This window comes from Periplaneta americana, chromosome 7 (genome assembly GCF_040183065.1).
Source record: "Periplaneta americana isolate PAMFEO1 chromosome 7, P.americana_PAMFEO1_priV1, whole genome shotgun sequence".
In the NCBI taxonomy this organism is placed as follows: Eukaryota; Metazoa; Arthropoda; class Insecta; order Blattodea; family Blattidae; genus Periplaneta; species Periplaneta americana.
Window position 1 is genome coordinate 86,601,316 of NC_091123.1, and position 15,729 is coordinate 86,617,044.

Sequence of the window (15,729 nt, forward strand, 5' to 3'; positions counted from 1 at the left end):
TTTTAGTTCCTCCTGTAATTCATTAACCTTTGCACTTACTCTAGACCAAATTTACCTCCAAGTTCCTCCATACACAATAACACTTCAGGTAAAACTTTTCCCAAAGATGTTATTGCATATTGTGCAGTATACGAATGTATGACTTTGTTTAAGTCACCAACAGTAACAACAACTTGTTTTTCTCCTTTGGTAGTTAAAGTTGTTTTAACGTTGACCTGATACGTGCATCCAGTCTGGTCGGTATTAATGATGTAATCAGGATCAAATTGTGGAATGAGGGTGGATGCCTGCTTTTGAAAACAATCTGCTGACTGCAGTATTTCCTCTTCCGAATAAGTTTCTCGAGCAGAGACCAGATTCGTATTTTTCTCTGCCTATTCTTAAAAGCAACAACTCAGCTGTAACTTGCTGTGAAGTCGAAAGAAGAACCCCAATATTGAAAGGCCACCACTAAAGCCCACTCCTGCAGTCTCTTGATTGTCACTTGTTCATTCCTTCCACAAATCTGTCATACACCCACGTCTATCATCACCATTTTATTGTACCACGTACCTCCCATTTCAATGTTTCTTCGCCACAATGCAAGAAGTCTCTTGTGTCTTAACGGATGGGAACCCTGTTGCTGCAATGCATGCAGACTCCAATTCGAATGCTCGTGAGCCACTTTTATTTTTGTGTCCAATGGTATCCACTCGTATCTCGGGAGATTTCTAGACTTGGTATCACTCTCTTCTGTTGAGGTAGCACTACGTGTTTCTGCATCATTTTCAGGATCAGCTTCATCAAAGATTAATTCTTCTGTATCTTCGAACTTGAAACTTTCTAGAGTGTTCATGGATAAATTTACGGCTTTGTCACCTGTCAAGATTGCAAATTTACTTCTGGACTGGAGAGGTCTTCAATCAGTCCCACCTTTAGATGCCGATCTGGTAGTTAAAATAAATAACATAAAAAAATTCTGTGCTTCTAACGAATTAGTAGTCTTTCAAATTATGTTTTATTTAGTTAATTTTGTTGTTATTTTAATGAGTGTATTTCTACTGTGAATGAAAATTGATTTCAAATTTTCATGAAACGAAAAACCATTATAATGATGATGGTAATTTTAAAAAGTAGTGATACATAACGTCTTTACCTTGAAAATATTGCGCCGCTCCTGTGAGAACAGCTTTATTGACAGTTTCCACATTTATCGGAATGTCAGACGATGTGTTTGTGTCCATAAAATAAACAAATAATAATTATAATAAGTAAAAAATAATAGGCTTAATAATATCTAAACAGAAAAATAATATAATGTATTGTAAACTCGGTTACAGAGATCGAAGACATCAGTCTGTGTTGCTGTATGAACGGTGATGAATATGCAACAGCAACTCAAGAACATCCGATAGTATTTCATACTTTATTTTTTACGTGTAAACTAGGGCCTATGGAAGAGAAAGCTGAGACACTGCACAGTGGGCCAGAATTCAAATCTAGCGGGAAAAAATTGAATAAGTATGGAATGTGATTTTAAATGATTCTGTTTTACTAAATAATGATTTCTAAGAGCTTATGGAATAATAATAAGCCAGTATGGAATTGTTATCCATAGTAATGAGCTGTGAGTGCGAGTTTGAATAACTATTTTCATGGAGCCTACTAGGTACTTAATTATATCACTTGTTCTTTTTGTGAACTTAGTTTCCAATATTCTCTAATAGGAGGAGTCATCGTCTGCATCGTCCTCCTTATCTTCCTTCCTCTTTCTCTTCCTCCTCCTCCTCTTTCTCCTCTTCCAGCTGCAGCTGCTTTTCGTCCACTTCATCATCCTTCCCTCTTGTCACACGCACGTCTTCACTTGTACTATAAGTATGGAGTTCCTTCGACATTTGTCGCACTTTAGCAAGAAAGGAATTATTCTTATTTTCTTAAAACGGATAAATACTTGATATCATAGGATCAGGAGTTACAAGAAGATGATTTAAGATTCCTACATTGTTTGAATTCGTGAACATTTTCTTGAATACTCTTCACAGTACTTTCTAATGCTCTAATGTCTAGCTTCTTGGGCAAACCTATAGGTAACATTGCACATTGTATTTACGTTTGGTGATATTATCTATTAATGCTTTCTCTGGTGTATATGGTCTTGGTAAAGTTGGACATTTATTACAGGCTATCGTATACTTTGATGCTCTTTTTGGAGTAATTTGTGGTGATTTGTTGTAGAACATATGTTGCATCTCTTTTCCCTGAACCCCGCAAAGACAATTGAGTAGCTAGAACTAATTCACTTCAAGAACGCTGATCTTTCAGAGACCGTACCCTACATGTTTAATTCTTGTTTTCATGCCACTTTCTTCAAACAATTTTTGAGGTCTACCTACTCCTGAAATGGATGGAATTAAATCCTTGGACATTTGGCGAGTTCTTATTTATTGTAGAACTCTTTGGGGAAATTTGATATCCTTTTTTTAAATTGGGGGCACATAAATTAAAGTGAAATTTTAATGGCAAGCAGAGTAATTATCTCATGCCTCCATGTTAAATTCTGTACCAGTGCACTTTATTTGAACCAGGTACCCAGCTTTGAAGCCGTTAGCCCTGTGAATTTACAGTGTATTTAATTTCCCTTTCAAAAGTTTCAGGTTTTACTGAAATATTGACAATAATTTACTAATGGAGAGAAGAAAGAGTCTGGAGTAATCGGCCAGGCATGTGGGAAAAGCAGAGGGAAGGGAGGAGGATGTCCGTGGTCCATTGATTTCACCAACCATTCCGAATCTTTACGCAAAAACCTGTCCTTTTTCCTGGAGCACTGTTTCAAGCGTTTTTCTAAATTACTTCTAAATGTGGACACAACTTTTTCGACACACCGTATAATATCCTTGGAACAATGTTATATTTGTAATTTTGTTACAATGAAAGCAGTGAGAGTTTGAGTAGACCCTTTTTTAGAAGTCAACACCTCGTTTAAGTCCATCCGAGTCACAGTGGACTGGATATGGGGATCTACCTCTGAAATAAAAACGCAAATATAAGAAAAAGGCAAGCATACGCAAGCAAATCTTAACTTTTATAATAAACTGTAAGGATTGCTTTAAAATCTGATGTATATTTTAAGGTGACACCTGGTGCAACATTTTTTATATCTCTAATTTAAAATGAAGTAAAGACATAATTCCGCAATATTTTAAAGCTATGTTTAACGCATCCCTGGTAATATTTCACGTATACAATTAAAGTATGAATAATGGAAATAGGAAGTACGAACCTTCTGTTAAAACTTCCATCACAGAAAGACACTTTTCTCCAAATCAACAACACACAGATCACCCACACATCACTACCGCCATAAACTGTCTGGCACTCGGCGCTCGGGCTCTTACACTTAGCGACTTTTAGCATTTCGCTCGATATAAATTGATGGCATGCAGATTTATGAAGATCAGTTTTAGTATTCCGAAACTATATAGCGAGAAAACGTTATTTAAAACATTCAAAAATGCAATATTTTCCTGCTAGATTTGAATTCTGGCCCACTGTGCACTGGTTGTTTTATTTTTTGTGTATTTTCACCAAACAAATCCCCATACAAAACTGTGACATCGATCTGACAACCTTTCCTTGTGCTGTTAACACGTGAAAGTAATTATTATTGTATTCCTAAGTGATATAAGCCTAGTGTTAAAAGTTGTATAAAATGAATAAGTGTACCAAAGGACAACATACCGTAAAACAGGGTGAAGGTGACCAATTCTGAACTTTGCATAACTATGGCATTCAGGATTATTTTTTAATTTTTTTTTTTTTTTTGTGAAAGCATATAAAGAAAGGTGTGTATCTGAAGAATAGAATTTAATCAGAGCAAACATACTTTCGCTATTACAAGTAGTCTTAATTAAAAAAAAAAAACATGATTTGGTCACCTTCTTCCCGCATGGGGTGAAGGTGACCACACACAAGTATTTCATGTTGAAATAAGTTCTTTAAGGCATGGGATGAAGGTGACCTTGTGAAAATGAAGGTTAACCATTGCTTTTATACCACAGTGATTAAAACATCAAGAAAAGAGTATCCAGTACCTATACACAACACACGACACCTTATCAAACGTAATTTTTATTGAAATTTCAATTTTAACAGAGCAATTTCTAAGAAAAGTACCATAATTGACTTCAAACACATTAAAAACATTAGAAAATTTTAAACAAATTTATAATTACAATAAAATACTGTATGTGAATAGGTATTACGAAGCCAGTTCCACTTTTACATTTCAGTGAACATTGTCCTCATCTAACACAAAATTAAAATATTATTTCTGTCGTGAGGTTAGCCTTTTAGGAGCAGAAACCTCACTTAATACTGTTACTACATCATCAACTTTTACGAAAGAAATATCTTCCACATTTGGGAAATGAAATGCACTTGGAATCTTATTACTACGGCGCATGAATTTGACTTCCAGGTCATCACTTTCATTCATCTTCCCCATGACTTGACCCACATAATAAAGGACACTTTTTGTTTGTTTGAATTTCACCAACACAAAGTAATTTTCTTTCGGCACTGTCGCAGAATGTGGAGGTTCTTTTTGAGCAGTTTCGGCAGCTCTTCTTGTATTGGTAGTCAGTGTCAATGACTTTCCAGGGGAAACAAATAACTTTCTAGCTGATCCTGATTCCTTGGAAACTGGTGTTGAAGTGGCACTATGATTCTTCAGAAGAGAGTCTTAATGATGCAACTGATTGACCAGGAGTTAATGTCAGTCGTCTTCTGGCTTTCTTCTCTGTATTACAGCCTGATGAAGTCTGCACTGGATGTCGCTGCTGGCTCAAAAACTCTACAAGTGTTTCTGTTATCATCGTAGGAGTGTCAGGGTGTTTCGAAGGTGTGAGTGATTCTTTCCTGGGAATTCTTTTTAAGAGCTTATCTAAGTTCAGAGGATGGATTCCTGTGGCTTCAAAGCCACTGAGGATCACGTAAGTTCAGTTCCCAAACAGCAAATATTTCCGCCTTGTCAGTGTTGCCAACTGTTACCAGATATCACCACATGTAGTAAAATCACGATCCTATGTACTGATTGACTTCTTTACTCACCGTACTTTACCTTAATGTTGGAAGGTTATTCTAAATAGTTTCAATAATAATGAGAAATGTATTGCTATGTTCTATTCTTTTATTCCTTTACATTATTATTAGTATTAGCATTAATAGGTTACTAGACGTAAATATACAACAAAGTATAGTATATAATATTCAAGAATCAAATCTGTTCCAAGACCAATTAAATTATTGTCACTTCACTTCAAAGATTCCAGCGTACATATACTGTACTTCCTAAAGGTAGATAAATTAATAACCAATTGACTTTTGGTTGGAATTCGAATGAACTTCTGATTATCTTTTGAAATTAGTAAGGAAATGGATAATACAACTAGGCTAAAACTGAAATAATAATAAATCAACTTACAAAAATAATTTTGGTCCTTAAAAGCCATAAGTAATTTCACTTCTAGATACCTTTTTAAAGATTTCATTTGTTTGTAAATTGCTTAATAATGCTACACTTACACTTATTATTTCTGCAATTCCACGTCTGTCATTGAAAAAATGTATGATACATAACTGTGAAGTCTCTTTTTGGCTCTTGTGTCCTAAATTTAAATAAGAAAAAACAAATGATTCAAGAAATGTGAGCTGGTGAAAATTACATACTCAATTAATAAAATAATTACTACCAAAAGAATATTTTATTAATTCTATACAAAAGATGGATTACACAGAACAGATGGCCAGAAATCATAGATTTATACACAACATACAGCATGAAACGATCATCAAAAAATGCTTTTTGTACACAATAACATCTTTCAAACGAAGTGAAATAGCCAATAAGTTCAATAAATATTATGCTAATAAGTAATAACTATAATTAATAATTATCTACAAGCTGTAAAAGGGAATAAAATAGTATATTGTTGAAATTAGGGGGTTATGGTTTATTACGTGTATTTATAATTTTAATTACTTTTTCTACATTTAATTATATTTTAATTTCTATTAGATTAGTTGGTGGTGTGGTTGTTAGTTTTATCTGTGTACGTCAGACTATTAAGGAAAAACTGAAAGAAATATTAAATCTACTATCTACTTTATATAACAATATTTAATCAAGAACTGAATATTACTATTAATTTAATGACATAAGACCCAAAACATCTCCAAGTCCAGACAATACACATGCTGATTTTCTTAAACATGTTGGCAAACAAGCAAACTCACTACTTTTATCTTGTAATCTCATCTAAAATACAATATCTGTCTGGAGAAAATCTATCATAACATCAATTTTGAAAAGCAATTATTCAACTAATATCTTTTCGAGTTATTGACAGATACCACTTACTAGTATGATAGCCAAAATTATGGAAGAGATGATTTCATAGATTGAATTGGTTCCTGGAATCTAGTAACTAACTTTCATTTTATTGGGTTGACTTTAGAGAATTGCATTCAACAAATGGACAGATTTTAAATTTTAGTCAAGATATTAAAGATATTTTAAACAGAAAACAAAACAACTTAACAATTTTAATTTATTTTCAAGGATCATATGGCTCTGTAGATATAAATCACTTAAGAAATTGCAAACTTAGGGTGTCCATGATAAAGTGTTACACTGGGTCAGTGACTTGATTATTTGATTCATTGTCACAAATATGTAAATAGAGACAGATTCATCTGGGCTTCCCACATTGTTGTTTTCAGGAATACATTTTCCAATATTAATGTCGATGGTCTGACTAAAGAAATAGATCTTATGATAATCTCATCATTTGCAGATAATATGGTTGTCTAGAACAAAAAATCACAGTCCACAAATATTAATAAACTGAGCCAAAATCCCAACAGACTTTTTGACTCTACTTGGAGAACTCAAACTTGCTCAATTAAGGGAAACTTTACTAATAAAACACAATCCCAAGTTATTTCAAAATGAATAGTATATAAGTTAACTTTAACAGATGATGTTAAGAAATGTGATACTTCTCCAGACATTTTAAAAATCATTAGAAACGATAAATGATCTGGTCAGTGAGTGACTACATACAGTATTTTTTATAGATGGATCCTGTTTACCAAGCCATAGATGTAGTGGTGTTGTAGTACAATACCAGTATATTCCCTTTTACAGAGAATTATATTCAAACACTTGTTTGCCCCATTTTAACCGTGACAACGCTTTTTAGTTTTTTAAACATTCTGGTTATTGTATTGTGTTTGTGTTTAGTGAAAGATTTTAGATAAGGGCGCAAATAGCCATAGTAGCTGACGCGCCCTTTTTAAACGCAACTAACTAACTAACTTCAAACACTGACTAATTTTGATAGTGAAAATTTAGATACACTTTTAAGCTTACAAAATCTCCAGTATCGACTTCATAAATCTGAGAAGGCTGTCATACTATCAGATTCAAAATCAGATGTTCTTGCTGCAGTAATGGATGTAACAGCATGAAATCTCAATATTTTACAGTGTTTTAATATTTTAAGCAAAATGGTCGAATTACATCGACGACTGGTACTTCCGTGGATCCATGAACTTTATGGAGTGGGAGGTAATGAGGTAGCTGAAAGGTAGCAAAATTACTGTAAGGTTATCTATACCTGCATCTTACCACACTGTTAAAAGAATAACAAGATCAGAACATGACAATGTGGTAACAAAAATCGGAATGATTCTAAAGCAAATGAAAAAATTGCAATAGGCCATCCGGCATCCGCTCCATGATGGAGGAAAATCCTCAGGCCAACGAGTCTACCGACTAAGCTACATTGGTGGCTCCACTAAAAATATGAAGTACATGGCACTCAGATTATTAAATTGACAAACCTAAACAATTATTCATCAGTTAAGCTATAAAATATAATACATAGCAAGCAAGTTAATTCAATTTAAAAGTATAAACAATTCAATCAGTTGAAAAATACAGAAACTGATAATAAATATCATGCAAATTACTTCACATTACAAGCATAAACAATTCATCACTTGTGGTATACAGCCTACTATTTAATTTACAGCACATACAATTCATCAGCTAAGCTATAGACTTACAGTCTACTATTCAATTTACAGCATATATAATTCATCAATTAAGCGAAACAAAAATATAGTACAATACATAGTAAAAATAATACACCTAATTTAATAACTGAACTTCTATGAAAATCTACAGTGGCAGTACTCATATTATCACAGGCCATGATTGTCTCAAATATTTACAAAGAACTGATATTTCAGAATCTCCCCATGCCATTTCTGAAATCTCAATGAAGATATGGATCATTGTCTTGACTGTTTAACTTTACACAGCTTTCAATCATCTGGTTAAATATTGGAGTGCAAGATAACAAATGACATCAACTGCTGAACACTTGGTATCAATCAACCAACAACTTCATTACATTAAAGGGGAAAAAAAACTGAAAGAATTAATTGTATATAGACACAACACATAAGACAAGGCCGCTTCAGAACAGTAATTGGCAAGGCTCTGTTGTTTTAGGATTCTTATGTAGATTCAATTTCACCTGAAAGAAAAAAGTAGCATCTATAAGTAGTAGTAGTAGTAGTAGTAGTAATAATAATAATAATAATAATAATAATAATAATAATAATAATAATAATAATAATAATGACTGTAAAGTATGGAAATTAATATTGCAATGTAATATCAAAAGGTGATTTCACACCATCAACTCTTATCATTTAGTACAACAAATCTATTATATTCAGTTGCAATCACCAGTAGCTGTTCTTTCCTCCATTTTGTTGTTGGCTGATTTTTCACAAGTCTGCTATGATATGCAGCACTATCCATGACAATAATGCATTGCCCTAATGTTCTCAGGTCAACAACTGTGTTTGCACCCACTTCTCAACTACAGGGCTATTCATAGCACTATGGTAGTCCTGACTTTTCTTTCAATTGCATGAAAAAATTAAATCAGCACCTGCAATAAAAATTATACCTGGGCATATAATTACGTCACATGAATTCACAGCATTTAAATAAAGAAAATAAAACATAACATAACATGACATGAGATCCTCTTTGGTGAAAGGCTTTCCCACGTTTTTATTTAGTCACCAATTTTTATATTTTTGTACCCTGATTTAAAAAATTACTCTTGCCAAATTTATGTAAAATATAAATCAATATAACTTACCGAGTATAAATCCACCTTTTGTTCCGGCATCTAATCTTCCACCCTCATTTGTTGGTCTATGAATAACACCATTCATGTCACTGGAAACTTCACCTGGTTTATTTCATGAATAAATGGGTGATCCTATTTAAAAAAACAGAGAGAGAAAAGCAATTCACATTGACACTCTAAGAGACACAAAAATTTTAAAGACAGGAAACCGTTCAAGAATTTTATAACTAACCTCTAGTTGTAATATGAAACTATTAATTGCAAAACATGTTGTTCCCACCTGAATTCATTACTAGTAGCCTATATTAATTGCAATTTCATATTCCACATAAGTGTTAACCTATTTGTTAGTAAAAAATTCAATCACTCAATGTCTCACAATACATTGAAATTTACCATTCATAAAAATCCAAGTCTCATCCAAGAATACTACGGGTTTAGGGTTCTCACGCTCCACATTTCTTATATATTCTCTTAAAAACGAATAACATCACTTTCTCATACATGTGTATACGGATCCCCTTTGCTCCATAGAAATTTCATCTCTTTCAAAATTTTTTTCACCGATGATAAGGATACTCTAAATAAATATGTTTCATAATCATCATTCATATGTTCCAGAACTTTTGCTGCTGTTAGTACTTCCCCTGTAACAGTAAATGAAAATAATGCCATATTTTTATACATAGGCCTATGACTAATATCAGAATTACATTGCATAAATCAACACAATAATTCCTGTAACTTCCCTACCTTTATGTAACTTGTCATAAATAAATCTCGCAATTGCATCTTTCGTAAAATCATCAGCATCAGTCACTGGATGTTTACGTAGTCTATGTTTTCCTGGTGTCACGAGTGGGGTCCCCTTGTGTGAATTTATCACTTTCGTGGCTGTTGTAAAGCCAAGCTGTAATAACAAACAATAACATAACACTTCTAAAAATTGTTATATCATAAAATTCATGTATGATACCAACATTTACAGCTATATGAATAGAAAATGATCAACATGTTAGGTTGGGTCTACGATAGGTTTAAGTAGGCTAATATTTAGGTAATTCTCCAGAAAAGCTACACCAAAGAAGGCATAATTTTATTTTGTTTAATTGATTTCTGTGATATTTACATAGTGATGAACACGTGGTTTTAGTGCACAGCCACAAATACTTTCAGCACAAAAATCCTTTGACACTTACCTGTATATTCTAATGCATTGTTGTAGTCCCTCCCTCAAACTTGTTACTAATTACCAATATAACATGCGAGAGGTCCAGGACGAAGAGAAATGGTTAGTTTCCCAGTAGTGCGTCCTCGTCCTCTCGAGTGTTATATCTTAACAAGTACTTTGGGTGGGGTAGCTTTTCTGAAGAAACACCATATTTAATATTACTTAGACCAGTCATGAATAAATTATTCAGCCAGAGTCAACGTTCCTATGCTTTATAGAGTATGTTATATAGTTATTATATAAAACTGAATTATTTTAAGCACCATGACAGGCCAACATTCATGTAATATTTGCTGCAATATCAAGTTAATAATTACAATATGACTTGTATTTTCTTCGGCCGATGTGGCATGTAAATTGTGATCTGAACGGTTAATTTAATACCAAAAGAGAAAACTGGAAATTTACTTCCGTGCTGTTTGATTATTTGTTCGTCTAATTTGTAAATGTATTTAAGCTATCACCTACTGCAGTATTACAGTATCTTAAATGTATTTAGTTTGGCAATATGAAAATCACTGACTTGATTAAAGATCTATGCCTAACCTAAAAATTTGTTTTGTTTGACCACAATCATGAAATTATTAGTGCAAACTCCTAAAACTGAATACCACTTTGAAATGTATGCTTAAGAATACTTACTCCTAATAATTTTCCTATTCTGGTTGTAATTGCTGTCTCCGTTAGCATAATTCCTTCTTCATTATCTTCTTTCTTCAACTCATTATACACGTGAACTACAGATTTCTGAAGCGTACTCTGAATGCCACACATTTTCTTCCTTGGAGGAGTCACTGCAACACTATTTCATTTTTTTGACATTGTAATAAAAATCTAAATACGAAAGAAATTCATTAAAATTTGAAATAATATTTCTATCCATTACCCACGTGCATTATCACGCCCAAATATATTATATTTATTCGTACTTATCTGACTATTCTTGAATTATAACCACAACGCAACACATAAAATAACTATTATGTATTAATATTAATACTAATATTAATTAATTATTAATAAGTTCTAATTTCACTATCTTCCAGTAACCGGCTGAGAAATCTAGTACAATTTTAATTTCATGGAACTCCAGTACCGGCAAATATTGTCGATATTTGCCTCAGCTGCCAACATACCAGTTACAAAATCACTACCATTTATAGTATTTGTCAGTATCGAAATTCGAAACGAAGTTGGCAAAAGAAAATTCAACCTTCAAACTAGAAAATCACCATAATCCACTAGCATTTGTAGTAATGGGGGAAAAATGGTTAGGTTTCACCCTTAGGGTATCAAGTTACCTGGTCTTCCCTATAATATTCTGGTGCATATTTGGCACTTCATTGAACAACTGTTTAAACAACTTTGGAAACAAGCTCTTTTCCACAGCAGAGTGCTTGGAGTGACATTTCTTTCAGCTGTTTAGGATTTTAGTCCATGCTTTCTTTAATGGTCCAAAAAAGCTGATATCTAGAGGTTGGCATAGATGAGTAGCGTTGGCTGGAAGACACACAAAAAAAAAATATTGTTCTTCTCACACAGCTGAAGCACTTCCTCATTAAAGTGTGATGATAAATTATCACCTATGAGGGCTTTCTTTCCAGGGAAACGACTAGCATGTGGGAGGAACATTGATTTGAACCAATCTGTGAACGTGATTGTATCAAACCACTCATGCGAAGTTCTATTGTAACGTGTCCCTCTACTGCAGCATGGTTTTGTACAAAATGGAGCTCCCTTTGGTCCTCCTTCCCTCCAGGTGTCATATAAATGAGCTGATTTGTACACCACGTATGGCGGGAGAGCAGTTCCATCAGCTGACACACACAACATAAATGGTACGGAGCTTTTAGAATGATTTATAACATTGTCAGGATACTTAACACCCCTCTTGAAAATCATCTTGCTTCTTCCGGGGTCGTCTGACAAGTTGCTTTCATCATAGTTGAAAACATTTTCTGCTGGTAACCCTTCTATTGTGTCAGAAAGATTTACATGATATTCCCTAATTACATCTTAACTGACGTTTGCCCTTGCTCTTTTAATGTTGTTTGCCGGACGTTCTGATAATTTTTCAGAATGCCGCTGCAAAAAGCTTTAGCCCATTCAACACCAGGCATGTTGTTTACAAATTTCTTTTCTTCCCTACCTATTCTGTCCAGATATCCCTTAGCAAACAGCCTCACATCAAGGGTGTTTAAGGGAAAACCCCAAGATCCACATGCCAGCAAGCAGTTTACCATTATATTTCAAGTCTTCAATTAATGAAAGGACTCGCCTACTCCTGGTCCTTTGTAATATGCACTCACTACAGAACTGTGGATGATAAGCATTGGAAAATAGATACACTTCCTGCACCAAGCACAGCTCATGAAACTCATCATTCCACAATCACACTTGCTTCTCTTAACGTCATTCAGAAGCACATGACTTTGATGTTCAAGACAAGCTTTCTTTCCGCTACTAACTTACTTGCATACCATACATACAGTAGCATGTCTTTAAAAATTGGAGACGACAGCTGATATGTAAAAGGGAATGAATTTCTATTTCATCCTCCCGGCAAGAGATATTTTGACTCCTTTCTAATAGATATGTAAACTGTTTAATCTCCCTGTTAAAAATACATGTGACATGACTGGCATAATGGTGTACATTTAGAGTAGTACATTTGGCAGGTTGTCTTCATTAACAAACATGAATCTAACATAAGAAGGAACTGTTTTTGTTTCACATATGACTGGAGGACTGTACCTATCCAAAAATTTCTCGAAAGGTGGAGAAGTCAGTTTTCCTGAAATTGAACATGTAACAACCACATTTTTTAGTTCCTCCTGTAATTCATTAACCTTTGCACTTACTCTAGACCAAATTTACCTCCAAGTTCCTCCATACACAATAACACTTCAGGTAAAACTTTTCCCAAAGATGTTATTGCATATTGTGCAGTATACGAATGTATGACTTTGTTTAAGTCACCAACAGTAACAACAACTTGTTTTTCTCCTTTGGTAGTTAAAGTTGTTTTAACGTTGACCTGATACGTGCATCCAGTCTGGTCGGTATTAATGATGTAATCAGGATCAAATTGTGGAATGAGGGTGGATGCCTGCTTTTGAAAACAATCTGCTGACTGCAGTATTTCCTCTTCCGAATAAGTTTCTCGAGCAGAGACCAGATTCGTATTTTTCTCTGCCTATTCTTAAAAGCAACAACTCAGCTGTAACTTGCTGTGAAGTCGAAAGAAGAACCCCAATATTGAAAGGCCACCACTAAAGCCCACTCCTGCAGTCTCTTGATTGTCACTTGTTCATTCCTTCCACAAATCTGTCATACACCCACGTCTATCATCACCATTTTATTGTACCACGTACCTCCCATTTCAATGTTTCTTCGCCACAATGCAAGAAGTCTCTTGTGTCTTAACGGATGGGAACCCTGTTGCTGCAATGCATGCAGACTCCAATTCGAATGCTCGTGAGCCACTTTTATTTTTGTGTCCAATGGTATCCACTCGTATCTCGGGAGATTTCTAGACTTGGTATCACTCTCTTCTGTTGAGGTAGCACTACGTGTTTCTGCATCATTTTCAGGATCAGCTTCATCAAAGATTAATTCTTCTGTATCTTCGAACTTGAAACTTTCTAGAGTGTTCATGGATAAATTTACGGCTTTGTCACCTGTCAAGATTGCAAATTTACTTCTGGACTGGAGAGGTCTTCAATCAGTCCCACCTTTAGATGCCGATCTGGTAGTTAAAATAAATAACATAAAAAAATTCTGTGCTTCTAACGAATTAGTAGTCTTTCAAATTATGTTTTATTTAGTTAATTTTGTTGTTATTTTAATGAGTGTATTTCTACTGTGAATGAAAATTGATTTCAAATTTTCATGAAACGAAAAACCATTATAATGATGATGATACATAACGTCTTTACCTTGAAAATATTGCGCCGCTCCTGTGAGAACAGCTTTATTGACAGTTTCCACATTTATCGGAATGTCAGACGATGTGTTTGTGTCCATAAAATAAACAAATAATAATTATAATAAGTAAAAAATAATAGGCTTAATAATATCTAAACAGAAAAATAATATAATGTATTGTAAACTCGGTTACAGAGATCGAAGACATCAGTCTGTGTTGCTGTATGATCGGTGATGAATATGCAACAGCAACTCAAGAACATCCGATAGTATTTCATACTTTATTTTTTACGTGTAAACTAGGGCCTATGAGAGAGAAAGGTGAGACACTGGTTGTTTTATTTTTTGTGTATTTTCTCCAAACAAATCCCCATACAAAACTGTGACATCGATCTGACAACCTTTCCTTGTGCTATTAACACGTGAAGTCCACACCTGTGGAGTAACGGTCAGCGCGTCTGGCTGCGAAACCGGGTGGCCCGGGTTCGATTCCCGGTCGGGACAGGTTACCTGGTTGAGGTTTTTTCCGGGGTTTTCCCTCAACCCAATATGAGCAAATGCTGGGTAACTTTCGGTGCTGGATCCCGGACTCATTTCACCGGCATTATCACCTTCATCTCATTCAGACGCTAAATAACCTAAGATGTTGATAAAGCGTCGTAAAATAACCTACTAAAATAAAATTAACACGTGAAAGTAATTATTATTGTTTCCCTAAGTGATATAAGCCTAGTGTTAAAAGTTGTATAAAATGAATAAGTGTACTAAAGGACAACGTATTATAGCTGAAAGAAAAAATAATTGCATTTCATCAACATCCTCTTGGATTCCAGAATGGGCACTATTTTCGTTGAAATTAATGAATTTTCCAAATAATGTAAACTTCGAAAATTAGAATCCAGTGTTAATTATCAACTTCTTCTTCTTCTTCTTCTTCTTCTTCTTCTTCAACTCTCAGGTGAAAGTTTTGGCCTTATCAACATCTTTCTTCCATTCCTTATGGCTTCCAACTATCTTTGTCCAGTTTTCCACCTTCATCAATTTCAAATCATTCAGGACATCATCCTCCCATCAATTTTTAGTCTATCCTGCTTTCTGTTGACTATTGGTTTCCATTTGTATATTTGTTTGACCACTCTATTATTCTCCATTCTATTTATATGACCAAACCATCCTAATCTTAATGATTTATTATGTTTCTATTCTTTGTCAGCTCATTCAGTTCACTGTTATATTTAATTCTCCATGTACCATCATTCATATTAGTTGGACCAAAAATTTTCCTTAATATTGCTCTTTCAAAAATTAGTAGTCTGTGTTTTATGCAGTTTTTAAGGACCCATGTCTCGCTGGCAT

At 34.2% G+C, this 15,729-nt stretch overlaps 1 long non-coding RNA gene across 1 annotated transcript; it reads right to left on the minus strand.

Moving 5' to 3' along the window:
• Nucleotides 1-5,179: 5,179 nt before the first annotated feature.
• Nucleotides 5,180-14,377, minus strand: LOC138703257 (uncharacterized). The gene is made up of 6 exons (XR_011333014.1): nt 11,089-14,377; nt 9,969-10,125; nt 9,612-9,862; nt 9,225-9,347; nt 8,801-9,008; nt 5,180-8,585 (listed from the first exon to the last, which is right to left on the minus strand). It is a non-coding gene; the product is annotated as an uncharacterized lncRNA (long non-coding RNA).
• Between the last annotated feature and the right edge of the window lie 1,352 nt (nt 14,378-15,729).